The sequence below is a fragment of the Diadema antillarum genome, unplaced genomic scaffold, assembly GCF_040938485.1.
Source record: "Diadema antillarum isolate AM-2024a unplaced genomic scaffold, OU_Dant_1.0 seq00000175_RagTag, whole genome shotgun sequence".
In the NCBI taxonomy this organism is placed as follows: Eukaryota; Metazoa; Echinodermata; class Echinoidea; order Diadematoida; family Diadematidae; genus Diadema; species Diadema antillarum.
Window position 1 is genome coordinate 1,006,702 of NW_027271243.1, and position 14,788 is coordinate 1,021,489.

A 14,788-nucleotide genomic window follows, 5' to 3' on the forward strand; every position below is an offset into this window, starting at 1 on the left:
ACTGATGATCAGATTCAAACGTCGAAGCTTGGGATGATTGGAAACATTCTCATACCGGTAGATTGAGCTGTCTCGGAATCTTTGAGTGTGAAAACAAACGGTTCATTCCATCACTTTTATCATCATTCTTCAGTATAGTGCATCACCATTGCACCAAGCTTTTGAACATAACGTACACAGATGACGTAGTCGAGGTTTCAAAGTATTTGCCCTCATACATTGAAGAGAAAAAAAAAATCAAATCGGGTAAAGTCATCACATTACTGAACACTTCTGCAGCACATAGAAAGAATATAAATGAAAGTAACGCGTTCTTTTTCCTTTCTTCAATGTTTTTCCTATGCAGGTTCGGAGTCAATGAAAACCCCTACCTCAGACACGCGATCCTCCGTAGTCTTCCATTCTAGTCACTTTTGGCTGTGCCGGCGACGCTACCTACTGCAGGGATGAAATAAAAGACTTCCATTGACACGACTAGCATTTGACGACTTATCCCGTCCAGGTTAGTTAGCATGACAACTTTTTCCTTTCCCCCATATCATTTTTTTATTTCAAATATCTTAACGTTTAAAAGAATAGTCACTCTGCCAACCTTCAAGATTATTGATTTACGACATTGATTTTCAAAAGTGAACATGATGTTATTAATAAGATCAAAAATTGTTGGTCTGTTGTCCGGATTGTGGGAGGAAAACACAGACGATGTATATTAGAGCCCGTCGTAGCATGACAGTATATTGTATCAAACTGTTAAACCAACGGCGTCTGTTTTACGCTTTCTAAACAATGACAGTGCCCACTCGTGTCAGGGCATTTATCTCGCAACCTTCCGCGCATGCGCGTATATAGTGTTGTAGAATCCACTGATTTACCACATACGTTGGTGGCCTTTTGACTGTTGGCCCCCATCCCAGTTGTCGTAGTAGGGCCTACGTGAGTAATGCAAGGGCTTTCTTCCCGGAGGGATTGTCGAGTCTTGGAAGAAGTCATCCGAAGTGTACCTCTGGGACGGTCGTCCAGAGGTAAGCGCCCGAGGAGAAACTCCCGGGATGCGAACGAGGTTACGCTATATAGTATGGCGAGTGCCACGTCGCCGAACCGATAAGTTCATATCTGCAGTTGACGAGGTTGCAATAGGCGCACTGATCCATCGCAGTGTATGATACGCGTTTGACCGGAAGTGTGGGACGTCTAAGTTCGTGCGCGTGTCATTCGTCTTGCTTACACTAAGAATTTTTCAATTCAAATTTCAAATTTGTTTGTGTGTTTGTTTGTTTGTTTTTACTACGTATGCACAGTCATCTTCATACTCGCTGCCAAGTAGTTTTGTGAACTTCCGTAACTTTCAACGTTACTCTTTGTTTTAACTTTTCTTTCGACCCCATGACACCTTTGGGAGTATGAGATATAGTATGAAACCATAAAACCCTGACATGAAAGTCAACGGCTGATAAAAGTGGCCAGGGTGTAAGTCTGTTCTGCTCGAAGATAAGCGGTTATGCTATCGCAAAATCTTACCATTCTTTTGGCCCTGCAATCATATATACCAATGGCAGTGAAGTTTTGACTGGGATCCATTATCGGCATCGACGCTGGAGTAGCGATCCAAGCATCAGCTTTTTTTTTTTGTTTTTGTTTTGCCCCGTATTTGCGAATGTTCCTATTTTTGACTATACATACACTGGGAAGCGCCCGTATAGGACTTTCCAGAAATACAAGAAACTATTAATTTGTCTTTGCCAGTGTCAAAGAACTTTGTGAAAATGAATGAGAAGAACAAAAAATGCCTAAAGTTCTTTTTCTCTGCAAATGAAGATTAAGGTAACAGGAATCCAGCAGCCGTGGCTTCTAAAAATTACGAATAAAGTCAATGAAACACTTATCATATAACTCTGTACGTACTGATGAGTTAACTGACAAACTCCAAACCAACAATCAAAAAAAAAAAAAAAAAAAAAAACATACCCGAAATGAAATCCACAACTCCATGAAATTAGAAATGCTCAAACTCTTGCTCACCAAGAACGTCGGATTATGTTAAAATCTAGTAATTATTAAAACATTCGGGTGCGCTAACAAGTCCTCCGTCCACAAAACATACTAGGGAAAAAAAAAAATCAAAATCTGCTTGGCGTAAGTAGTGTTTGTAAACGCGATGTGGTTCTGCAATCATTGAACCCCTACCTAAGAGCCACAGTGAGATATGAAAGGCAAACCAAAAAAGAAAAAAGTAAAAAAAAAAGTAAATAAATGATATCCCACTTAGTTTCATGATTTACGAGTGATCAAAACCCCTTGTGGACTGCTCGAGATTCAAACCCCCTTTCTCGGCGAACACTAACTGAGCGTACAACTCTTTATTGTACCTACGGGAGATCGTATACGTGGGACCAATATATTCAGCCGTTCGGCCGAAATTGCGGGAGTGGTCCCCCGAGTGCGCGAAAAGATGGGCTCTTCGTCTGGGTCAGTGAACGCCGAGAAGGCGGTCCACTCGAAGACAATGGAAAATGCAATTTGAATTATAACCCCGCAGGAGATTTGGCTATGGGCAGGCAGAGACAAATTAGCAACAGGTGCCAAAAGAACACTGAAGTTCGTTTGTCGGGGCTTTTATGAGACTCCAGGTAATCTTATGAGCCTTTATAATCTGTTTTCTCTGTAAGCTCATCGTATTATACACGATGTGCGTCGCGTGAATAGATAATGTTCTTCTCAAGAGAAAGAGAGGGAAAGAGGGGGTGGGCGAAACAAGGGGGCAACGCTTGTCTGTAGCCTATACCTTAGTGTTTATACGGGGAAATCCCTAGTCCATTCGCATCGCGTCAAAAGAGACCACCCTCGTTTTGAATGCCTGAAGCAATTATTGACGAATTTATGGACTCATTACTTCGTCTATTTCCTTGCCTTTCACGAACAGTGTTTTTTTTTCAACCTTTCAATTTCAAACTTCTCTTCCATATTTTCTCTATAAGAAATTTCTCTACAGCTAGGCCCCCTCCAATTCTATGAAACGCCGAGGTCATGTAAATGCTTTTACTCTATCCCACGTTCAACTTTACATCTATCCCTTCAGGCCATCTCCTTGTTTGTAAAGATCTGGCTCGAGGTTCCCCTACTTGAACTTCAACCACTTGCTTTTTCTTGTAACGATCGTTAGATTCACCCCTCTCTTGCTGTGTCTAACATTCAATAGTGCGAAAACAGAAGAGCGGCCTCGTGTGGCGACGCTTATCGAACTTTGTATATCTTGGAGCAGATTGTTATTCTGAAGGTTCATTAAACAGAAAATTAAGGTTCGTTATTTCCGAAGGTTCGTTAATCCAAAAATAAAAAAAAGTTCGCTTTTCCGGAGGTTCGTTAGTCCCAAACGAAATAAGGTCCGTTGGTACGCATTTTCTTTTTCTTTCGTTTTTGTTTTTGTTTTTGTTTTTGTTTTTGTTTTTGTTTTTGTTTTTGTTTTTGTTTTTGTTTTTTTTTTTTTGGGGGGGGAGGGTGATTCGAACCTTTATTTCCGAATTAACAAACCTTTGGCATAACGGACTTCATTTCGGAATAACTTCACTTCATTTTTGAAATAAGGAACCTTCGGAGTAACGGACCATCGGAGTAACGCCACAAGTAATGTTCACATTAGCGAATCCCTTCTCAGTTTTGGATTAACGAACGTCTAACAGGTGTAGGGAATTTGTGTGCTTCTCAGTTCATAGGACTCTGACTAGATTGTCGAGTCTAGCTGAGCAATGTTGTGTATAATCATACTGTTCCCTTTACTAAGAAGCAAAACAACTCTGCCCGCCGAATATATAGGACATAAAATGGAGGTCACGTGTGCAGGTGTGTGAGAGTCTTAACTTATGCAAATAAAAAATCCTGCTTCATTCACTCAGCAGGGTGTTTAACCCGGTGAAGCGGTCCCGCCTTACATCCAACTGGACCCCATGGAAGACCAACTAGAGCAGCTGAGTATGGGCTGATCAGCCTCTTCTAAAGTGGAAACTGAAACAAACAAGCAAACAAACAAACAAATAAATAAACAAACAAACAAACAAACACACAAACAAATGTAATGTCCATATCCCGCCATGCGTTGAGTTGGCTCAGTCGGTAGCGCGTCTGCCTTACGATCACGCGGCCCGGGTTCGAACCCGAGTCTGGACTGAGCAATGTTATGTGTAAGCATACCGCCCCCTCTAGCAAGAGGCAAAACACTCTGTCCCTCGGATAGGACATAAAATGGAGGTCCCGTGCATGTGAGAATAACAACTCATGCTCGTAAAAGATCCCGCTTCATTCATTCATCGCAAAGAGCAGGGTGTTTAACCAGGTGAAGTGGTCCCACCTCACATCCAACTGGACCCCATGGAACACCAGCTTATCGTAGCTGAATATGGGCTATCCAGCCGTTTTCTCAGATGAAAATGAACAAAAAAACCAACAACAAACAAACAAACAAACAAAAGCTCTCTTGAGAGAAGCTTTGGATTTTTGCCGGCACCCTACCGTATGCTCCACCGAAGTCCTGGCTTCACCACCATCACAGCTGTCGTGGGGCGGTGACAAAAATCTCGTGCGTCGCATTCTACGGACGCCAACGGGGATTCCCCTGAATGCGGAGCATGTCAACCGATCGAATGCTGGTGACGACATTTTGCGTCGCGAGAGGTCGTTTAGCCTTACGGTTATCCGAGGCACCAGAAGAAGTGTCTTCTTATTATTCCCCTTATCATCGTCATGAACACTATAAGGATTCATGCCAGGAAGGTTGTCTTCTTCTTTTTTTTTTCCAGTAGCCAGCTACTTCAATCTAGAATTTGACCACACGGTGAAATGCAAAAAAGCAAAACGCCTGCATTCGTATACCCTGCAGCAAGATTAATACGATCACCAGAACATGATGGTATTACCTACATGTCTTTAGAAAACGGTCGTAAAAACAGGCACAGAAATCGATGTAAATGGTCACCATGCTCGTTTGTCTATGCAATGGGACATCTTTTCTGGTTTGCATGCAGTCCGTATATACACTGCATCGTCAATCTAGAGTTGTGTTACATTCGAGAATATCCGTTGCTTCTTAATCAACCTGGCAGATACCAATGTCAAGAGACGGCATTGTCGGAGATGAGAAAATTAACGAACGTCTCCAGTGACCTCTCATTACGGATGTTGCATTTGACGGACGGGACACTACCCTTCCCCCCCCCCCCCCCGTGTTGATCATAATTGCGATCGAACATTAAATGTAGGGCTTCGTTCTTGTTTAAAGTGTTTTACATCAACAGACTTTCCACATCATGCGAGCTCTCCGTTTCCTGTTCTTCTCTTGTACACATTTTTAGGCTCAACACACACACACACACACACACACACACACACGCACACACACACACTTTTTTGTTTTTTTATTTGCAACTTCAATATGTTATTTTCTATCTTTAACCAAGAGAATGATTGGTTTAACCGATACGGTATTGTAATTGTATTTTCCGCCAAATCATAATTCGTATTTAATTTGTTTGTGGTTTTCTGTGTTTTATGCCTTTATTTTTAGGGGTATTGATGGAAATGAAGGTATTCCACGGTATAATTTTATTTCAGTGGATGTCTCTCTTCAGCTGTCGCATGAATCGATCTGCAAATTTGATTGCTCAACAGTGTTAGATCGGCTGACGAAATACTATTACATTTTGTTGTTGCTGTTTTTATCTCTTTCTCTCACTTCTTGGGGGATGTGGTCATGGTTTAGAATAGGCGTGGCCAACATGAAATGCGCGTTGTTTTCGCGAAAAACAAATTACCGACATGTCGTTTTCTCCGCACTTACGTCGTTAGAAGAAAGAAACATTGAATAGAGAGAAAAAAAATAGGATTGTTTGTCTGAGTTTGGCTGTCATTATTTTAGGGGACAGCGTGCAGGGCGGTGATAATTGATGGGGGACGAAATGGTCCAATCAGAATATGGATTTATCGATGGCGCAGCGAGATATTGCTTGATTTCTTCCTGTTTCTATTTTCGACCTCTCGTCCCTCTTTTCTCCTTTTGTTTTTATCGTCTTTGTCCCTCTTTCTTGTTGTCTTTCTATATGCCTACCTTTCTATTCTATCTATATATTTGTATAGGTGTGTGTATATACAGTTCATATTATATCCTTTTTAAGGTTCTCTGTAGGTGATCTCGTGGTCGATGACGTGCCTTTTTTACGTATACATCACAAACTAGCAAATATTACCTCATTCGTCATCTTGGTAGACAACAATCGAATCACAATGACAAAAAAGAAAAAAGGATTATAACAGTGCACCTGTTTGTGCGTGCAGATTACAGGAATATTTCAAGCAAACACAAGATATATCCGAAACAATTAGAACGTAGTCATTTACAAGCATTTATAGACGTTATTGCATTATGTGTGAATATGCATACATAATGCGTACATTTGCGTTTCCATGTACATAAGATACCTACTACGAAGTATAATAAGAAACTCAAAGAAGAAAGAGAGAGGGAGATAAGAAATGTTAACGATGATAGTTGCTAATTCAACAATTCTTCCTCTCTGATTTCCGTATAATTGCCGTATATGAGTGTAATGTGCTCCATCGATATGGAAATGTTGAATAAATGTTGAAAAAAAAATGGACGACGTAACGCTATGACAACGTCGAGATGACCTTTAATGGAATAGAAATCAATCAAAACGAATAAAGTCTAGACAATGAATGATCCTGATAAAGACAGCCATATAGTTACGAGAAAGAGCAAGGTAACAAAGATAATAATTATGACTACAATTTGATGATGATTCGGATAGAAATATCGACAATTAGGTAATTTTAAATAATGATGATTCAGTGTTTTTAAGTTTATTTATGTTATTTCAATCATCGACCTTCCATATAGGCCTACGTTACATTGTAAAATAAGAACGTAGTGGGCAGACGTATAGTGACATTGATCTTAGTTGATAACTTGTGCGCTGTCGATCTTCCCCTCCTTATAACCTATTTTACTTCACATTACGCCAGCACTCTTGTCGTGCTTTATCTCTCTCTCACTCCCACCATATGCCCCCGTTCGTCCTTTGGCCATCTCGATACTATGATGTAGATGGAATTAATCATTTGCCGAGATCTTCGGTCTACGTCCGTCCTAGACACCTCTTGACCTTGCTCAAGGTTCTTACTTCTCTCATTAAGCGCGCTCATCAAAATGAGCACCCCACCCCCACGGTGCAATAGTATTTCCGGTAAGACAAACCAGACAACTCCCCCCCCCCCCCCAAATACAACTTGGTATACTTTGTGGCTTCTTGTGAACGAGATGTAACACAGCATAATTATCATAGCATTCAATTCCCTGTCCAATTCATTCGTCTGCTTTCCTTGCACTTTATCTCCTACCACACAACTTTGTCATTCGTAACTGTATACACGATGTTTATACCTATCTGTCTGTATGTGTGTGTATGCCTGTGTGTGTTTGTGCCAATATGTATGTTTGTCGTACTTAGATTTGATTCGACATGCTGCGAGTAGTCGCGCGATGTAAGAACGTGCCAGCCTTACGAAATTCTTAGGACACGGATGTCGCCGCATTATACTTATCTCTTCGGTTCGCAAGGTCGGGCTTCTTTTGGTATAATGGGTATCCAGGATCCAAGCAATTTTGATGCGAGAAAGCACCTCTGAAATTAAGGAATATTCAATAATATTGTTCTCTAGATTCAAAAGTCTCAAAGCTACCCCACCACAAGTTTCCAATGTTCTCAGGTAAGAATCTGCCAGAATGCATGGAAGGTGAACTTGCGATACTCAGGTGAGCGCGAGACCCGCGGGTCTCTTTTCCGTATAATCAATCACCTTCGTTCATTTAGCTTATTCTAAAGTGATTCTCATTCTTCTATTATGTCGAATTGATGCATGGAAAGTTACGATTTCGCGTTTTGTACTTTTCATGTCAAACTTTTTCCCACGTTGATCCATTGATCCATGTAATGTAATTTAAACGTTTCGGGCTGTGTTACTGCTAGTTGAGATTCTGGGCCCTGTTTTTTGAAGAGTTAGAATTGATTATAAAGTTGATTTCTATCATAAGTCTCTAGCAGCCTGTGTGTAAAGGAAATTTAAAATCGATTATATCTTTGGAAAAAAAAAACCCCAAACAAACACAGGGCCCTTGGCTGTTTGTTATATAGTGTGCTCGTTTTTTTTTTTGTCGTCGTAGCGCCAGACGCACCACGTGACAATGGCAAGCGTTGTGAGGGCGCGATTCTGGGCATTTGCCCATCCGAGTGAAGATCACGTCCACTTCTGCTATAAACTTTAGCGAGTTACTCTTCTGCTTCGCGCTTACATCGTTCCAAATAATCATATTTACAGCAATCAATGGCAACTGTTCTACTTTTTTATACTGCTTCTGTATATTGATTGTACGGATAATACATTTTTTTTTCGGTAGACACTTGTAGAAGATGTCTTTTTTGGACATCGAAAGTTCCACATGTTATAGTTTTCCTTCAAAGGCAAGAACAAACAGATTGGATTTTGAAGAAATAACCGCCCAATAAAAACAACTCTGCAACAAGTGAAAACCTACTTAGGAAAGTAAACTAGAGAAGTGCATCATGCTTGTAGTATCGCGTAGTGAATATTTTGTAACATTTAAGTACGATATTGGAAACGCAGTCATTTAGCGAATATTGAAGTCACAGACGCAAAATGTCCTTTCGTATTTGAGGACAGCTATATACGGTCGAAGAGGCAGAAAGGTCGTCATTCTTCAATAGTACACCCTTAATATTAGTTTTCCTTTCAATATATGCCCCGAGTTTTTTGTATGCAGGAATTACGGTTGGCGAACAAACGGAAAAGAGAGTGAACCGCACGTTCCTTCCCTACGACATATTGTAGGCTTTGCCAGCAAATTACAAAAGCCAATAAAGTGAAATAGATTGATGGATATCAGGGTCTCCATGTTGGGAACTGTAATATGAAGACATAAATAAACATCTGAATATTTTTCAATCGAATGATCCGCGACGAACCAAAATCCGTAGGTCAAACAGAAAGAAAGAAAAAACAAGCAGTCCGAGCGTGTGTGCCGCATATTCGACGAAATTGATGACTTCGTAATGAAATGAATGAAATAGATTTTGTAGTATTCATTTGAATCCAGTTTTTTCTTTTCTACCGGAAATAAGTAGACAGAAACAAGTCTAGACTAAGAAAAAAAGGAGAGAAAAAGAAAAGGCAGCAACAAAGCAAAGAGAGGGAGCTTATATGATATCCATTTCGAGACTCTTCCCGAGTGTATAATGTTTGAACCATCTTCTTGATGTGTATATTGACTTTCGTACTTCTTGTTGCAGATTTTAAACATGGTTTGATCCAATCCCCTCCAGTCTTCCTAAGATCTCGGGTCTGATTATCACTGCGGTTACCATCAAAGCGACTTTTCGTTCTTTTTGTTTCGTTTCGTTTCTTTTCTTTTTCTTTTCGTTACTTTTCCGAACTCACAATCTAACCACACCTCCCTTTGTGAAGTGAAGTAAGAACACTGTTAGACAACGCATAATAGTTCCCGCACTCATTATCTCCTGTTTTAAATCCTCTGTAGTATTTAGCCAGGGCTCATCACTTTTTTTTTTCTTCTCTCTCTCTTTGGTGGTTTGATGGGCCACTGAAATCTTGAAATCTGAAATGTTGATGGCTCGAAAAAGAAATGCAGTGGCTCGAAACAAAAGCAAAACATTCATTTGGAATCTTAATTTTGCGATCAGGCAAGCAAAAGGTTACTTTTTTAACATTTTGGTGGACCGACACGTCAGATTTCAATGGGCCCAGTCCACCGGGCCACGGCTATGATTGTGTCGAGATAGCAGTATGTAAACGTCATGTTAATGATGCGAGGTTGAGTGAATATCTACCATCGCATGTTTCCACATGCCAGTTCTCCATTCGTCCTTATAAGTAAGAAAAGAAAAAATAAAGGAAGGACGTTTTTCTTCAGGAACCTCTTTAACCACCCCCTCCTTCCCATTTTGGTTTGTTTTCCCCTCAAAATAGCTCCTTCCCAGCTCGTGTGTTTTTTTAGGTTTACTCGAATTCTCGCACCGCATTGCGTGTAATCTCTCGATGGTATAGTTACTTTCACTCTATATATGTGTGTCTGTGTGTGTGTGTGTGTGTGTGTGTGTGTGTGTTCAGTTTGTAGAGTGTTGAGCAAATATAATATGCATCTGTGCATGTATTTTATTTCAAATCCACGTGCCAGTTTTGTATACCGACGGCAAGGTTTTAATGTCTTTTTGCAAAACCCAATGTATCTTTGTCCTGTATCTGTTCTTTTTTTTTTCTGTACAATCTCTTGCTGACATCTGTGATATCTCTTTGTCAATTAACAATCAATATTAACAACCGACTTAATGCAGTTCAGATCTTCAGGGAAACACGTTGGAAACTTGCGTTGTCAAAGTGGTGAAATTTCCTACTCGGTATTTTCAGTTGATTTTCTTTTCTTTTTTTTCGCCGTGTATAACTTTCCGATTTGTCTTAATCCCATGTGGCTTGTTTTATTGCGGTGTTTTAAACGTTAAAATCTAAACTTGATTGGGGTTTTTGTCCGTTGAGGTCTTATGTATTATCAATTAGACACACACGCGCGCGCTTGTCCTTGAATCGCACATAATGTCAAGTAAAGTTCAATTCCAAAATAGCATGGAGTTGATAATCGTATACATTCCGCAACCTGACGAATATCTATTATAGTATAATTTCGGACATAATACATGAAGACGACTGTAAATAAAGAACTATTGAAAGTCACTACCACACGTGGGTCTCAACTGCGATGACGTCAGATGCTTGCGGTCTTAAGTAGCAACCCCGAACTTTTCGCACGATCGCTCTCTCCCTCTGATCGCGCCTAAAATATCAACAACAGGCAGTTGTTCGCCTCAGTCAGTGGTCAGGCGACCCGGCGTGCGCTGCGGAGCTTTCGACACGACGCTAATTTTGTCGTCTGCACACACTCTCATGTGTCCACGCACACACACACACACACACACACACACAGACTAGTATACACAACTTACACACACAACTACTCAGTACTTCCACGCACAAACACGCACACACACACACACACGTTCGCTAACACATGTGTGTACACTCACCGCGCGGCTGTTGGCGTGTTCGCCCAAGCGCCGCTCCAGCGCGGTGTGTTTAACTCGAGTGCTTTCGCTCTGATCACAGTCTGTGCGGCGTGTGTCATCCGCAGTAGATATCAACTTGTTAAACCGTCCTCGGCGCTATAGCGACAGTGCGATATTTGGCCCATACGTCTTGAAGCTTGCAATTTCAAACCCGCATCCATTATCGACTTTGTTGAAAAGAGGAATTCACATTCTGGTAAGTACATTCTCCGTTAAAACAATTTTTTCACGTTGTCTTCTTTGGTGTGTGTGTGTGTGTGTGCATGTGAGCGTTTTTTATGATCCTGTTGGTGACTTGTTTTGCTTTGTTTTTGTTTTGTTTCGTGACAGAAACGTAATTTACCTTTGCAGCATGCGGATGAACGAAACGCGCGATGCGAGTCCTTTCTTTCTTCAAACACTTCAATTACCACTCCGTTTTACAATTAAAAGTAAAAACTGTTTCATCTGCTCGTTGTTCATTGGATACGTGAGAAATCATGATTCCGGAGGTGAAAGCTTTATTTCTGTAGTTGAATAGTACGAAGCAAATGTAGCAAATTATTCATCGTCTCAAAGTTTACGAGTGCCACCCGGGACGTTGTAAGCGACAGGAAAGTCAATAAGAAAGGTTTGGTGTCGCTTGTGGAAGTTAAGTAATCATAACAATTCCGGGCGTGTATTAAATTTGCACGAGAGATATTGGTAAGGTATTGCTGATCTCTCTCTTGCCAGTGTTGGCAGATTCAGCTTTGAAATTCTTGTGCTCATTTTAGTTTTTTCTTGTATTTCATTACACTTCACCGAGCATTACTGCCGTCAAGTGTTAATCATCACTTCTCAGATGATCTATATAGCATCCCTACTGCTCATTCCAGTGTTCAAAACGCGAGAGTTTATTGGGCGATATTTTGACTCATTCTTTCCCAAAGGAATTATATATTACCAAAGAACCCATACCTATATCTATACATGATTGAGGGTGCATTGTTAGTTGATGATCATTTTATGGGCTACTTGTTATCGCCTTGTGTCCATGCAAGAACTGATAGAATTTGCGCAGAAGGAAGCCAGCAGCGGCTTTCTTTCTTTTTTTTTCTGACAGTTGTATATTGTGCTGGGCTCCATGCCTCAATTTTCCCGTGAATACGACAGCTAGACCTTGGTGTTACTCTCTCAGCGGCGCATTGGGAGTTGTCATCACATACAATACAAACAGAGAGATAATTAGAACATAGATAGACAAAGTTTATCGCAGTTAAAATGTATATATATATATATATATATATATATATATACAGCATATTTATATATAAATGAAGGGGGGATCTGGATAAAGAGGATCAACAAATTTGGAAATGTAAAAACATTGTCACAGCAACCCGACTCTTGTGACGTTTCTGCATCCACATTTTATGCAGTATCTGCTTCCTCACTGCTCAAGGCTTTATGGTTTAAGATGTCCGGTTCAGAAATAAACCACGTGTGCAATTGAAACAACGACTCCTTGATTTGACGCAAAACGACATCCTCCTCGGCAGTGTGTTCCAAATACATATAACATGCATTAATGGGACACGGACACTCGATTTATCTCTCTGTAAATAAGGAAATTCAGTGGGCACTCGTCATACAGACGACGCACCGTTCGATCAGCGCGTTTTGTTCTTGCCGGCCAACCGGAAGAACAGTTTCCGGTGGATTTTCCTCTTTTTTTTCGTGAGCTTTGTCGCCATCTTCTTGTGTAATTGTTATAGTGTACTTGAGCAAGAAAGAGCCTGAAAACAATGGGTTATGTCTTTTGAAATGGAAACCATTTGTTGTCCTCATGTATAGAGGTTAATAGATAGATTGCAGTCATATGACCATAACAGTGAAAGTTTGCGTCAAACCATAACCAGGGTGGTCCACAATTTAGGGGTTTGAGCATGTTGCTGTAACATACTCAATTTCTGGTGCTACATCCTCAAAAGTCAGCAACATGCCGTGCAACGTCCTCAAGAATTGGCAACATGCTCAAAATAAGATAATTTATAATCAAACGTGTGGAAAAAATTTGAAAAAACTTACAGAAGCATCAAACTACCACTGATACTTATAACATTTGTGGGCAAAACATGAGACAGAACGGAGAATGGCACTGGGAATCGAACGGAATGTCCATGAAAGAGTTTTTAGACAGAATGAGGCATACGTTTTCTTTATAGTCTGTAAACCCGGACGAATCCTCGTCTCAAGAAACTCCCTACCCAAGCCCTCAGATTGTATTGAGTTGAGAGTTACTCGCTTTAAGTAGCAGTTGTCATGGTTGTTATGCAAATGAATGGTATACGGGCGTGCCTATTATGTTTCTTGTTTGTTTATTTCACGAATCAGCTACAGCTTGATGGCAAATTAGTGTAGTAGCCAAGTATCTAATTTTGCCTAGAGTATGTATGTTGTTGCGCAGTTTTTTATTCTTTTTTCCCCGAAATCAGTGTATTCCCTTCATTTAGAACTCGGAGGCTAGAACATGCACAGAAATTGATACACTCCCGATGCTGAAGTAACATACGATTATTTGCTACCAGGGTAGGTGAAGATGATACATCGCAACCTATGATGAGCACGATGTCAACGCGCCTAAAGGAGGGTATAATACCATATGTATGTATGTATGTATGTATGTATATATACCGTTAGTCGAAATGTTAAGTTTCTTTCTTTTTTTTTTGTATGAACGAGGCCGTACATAAACTAGCCTGATTCTTCATATATATTTTCCCATCGAGACCCTTTTGAAACCCGGTTATGGTGCCGATAGTGGTATAAGTCCACCTGCCTCTAAAGCGTAAATTTGTCTGAAGCTGTGTCGTAACAAAGAAGTCACAATATTATTGCTGCCAGTTTGCTAATCAACGCATTTTCGATGAAAAATACATGATATCTGTGAGATGTCGTCTAAACTACCCTGTTCAAAATCCATTTGACTGAGACCATTCCGAATCTGTATAGGTACACTTGCAGAAAAGAGGATTTGACACGAGAACATGTGTGAAGAGTTCAATGCGTATGACACAGCGCGAATTATTGATAGGCGTTGGCGAGCCTCAAATTGAATCTTTGCTTTCTTGCTTTCTTTTTTTTCTTTTTTCTTTTTGAGAGAGAGCCTTTTGATTGGAGAGCGTATCTCTGAATTCTACTCACAGGAAATCAAGGTAATTATGGGGGGAAACAGCCCACATAATATACTTGGTGTATTGGCCTCGAGTAAACGAATTCAGAAAAGCAACAATATACTAAAGAACACTCAGGGATGTACGAGACGTGGATACATTGCTCAAATAAAATAGTTGTATGGCTTCCACACGGCGAAGAAAACAAAAAGGCAGATCATTTGTAGTTACTGCTAATGCATATTTTCTTATCCTTCTATTTCACGCTCGCTAAGGTACCCACGCTCGACACGTGTGCGGAAATTGTGTGTTGTTGTTTTTTTTTTTTGGAGGAACTAAACGTGCGACGTTGTTATTCATTGGGCATGATTTCCGCTGTGACAACTTGTTTACCAAAGGCCTCAGCCTCTGTCTTCTATGTGGGTCTATGTCAGCGGT

The 14,788-nt window shown here is 40.5% G+C and overlaps 1 protein-coding gene across 1 annotated transcript in view; it reads left to right on the forward strand.

Moving 5' to 3' along the window:
- Nucleotides 1-406: 406 nt before the first annotated feature.
- Nucleotides 407-14,788, forward strand: part of LOC139728353 (uncharacterized) — a 31,688-nt gene continuing 17,306 nt past the window's right edge. The window contains exon 1 of the mRNA XM_071639297.1: nucleotides 407-502. The gene's annotated coding sequence lies outside the window, so the exon portion shown is untranslated. The remainder of the gene's footprint in view (nucleotides 503-14,788) is intronic.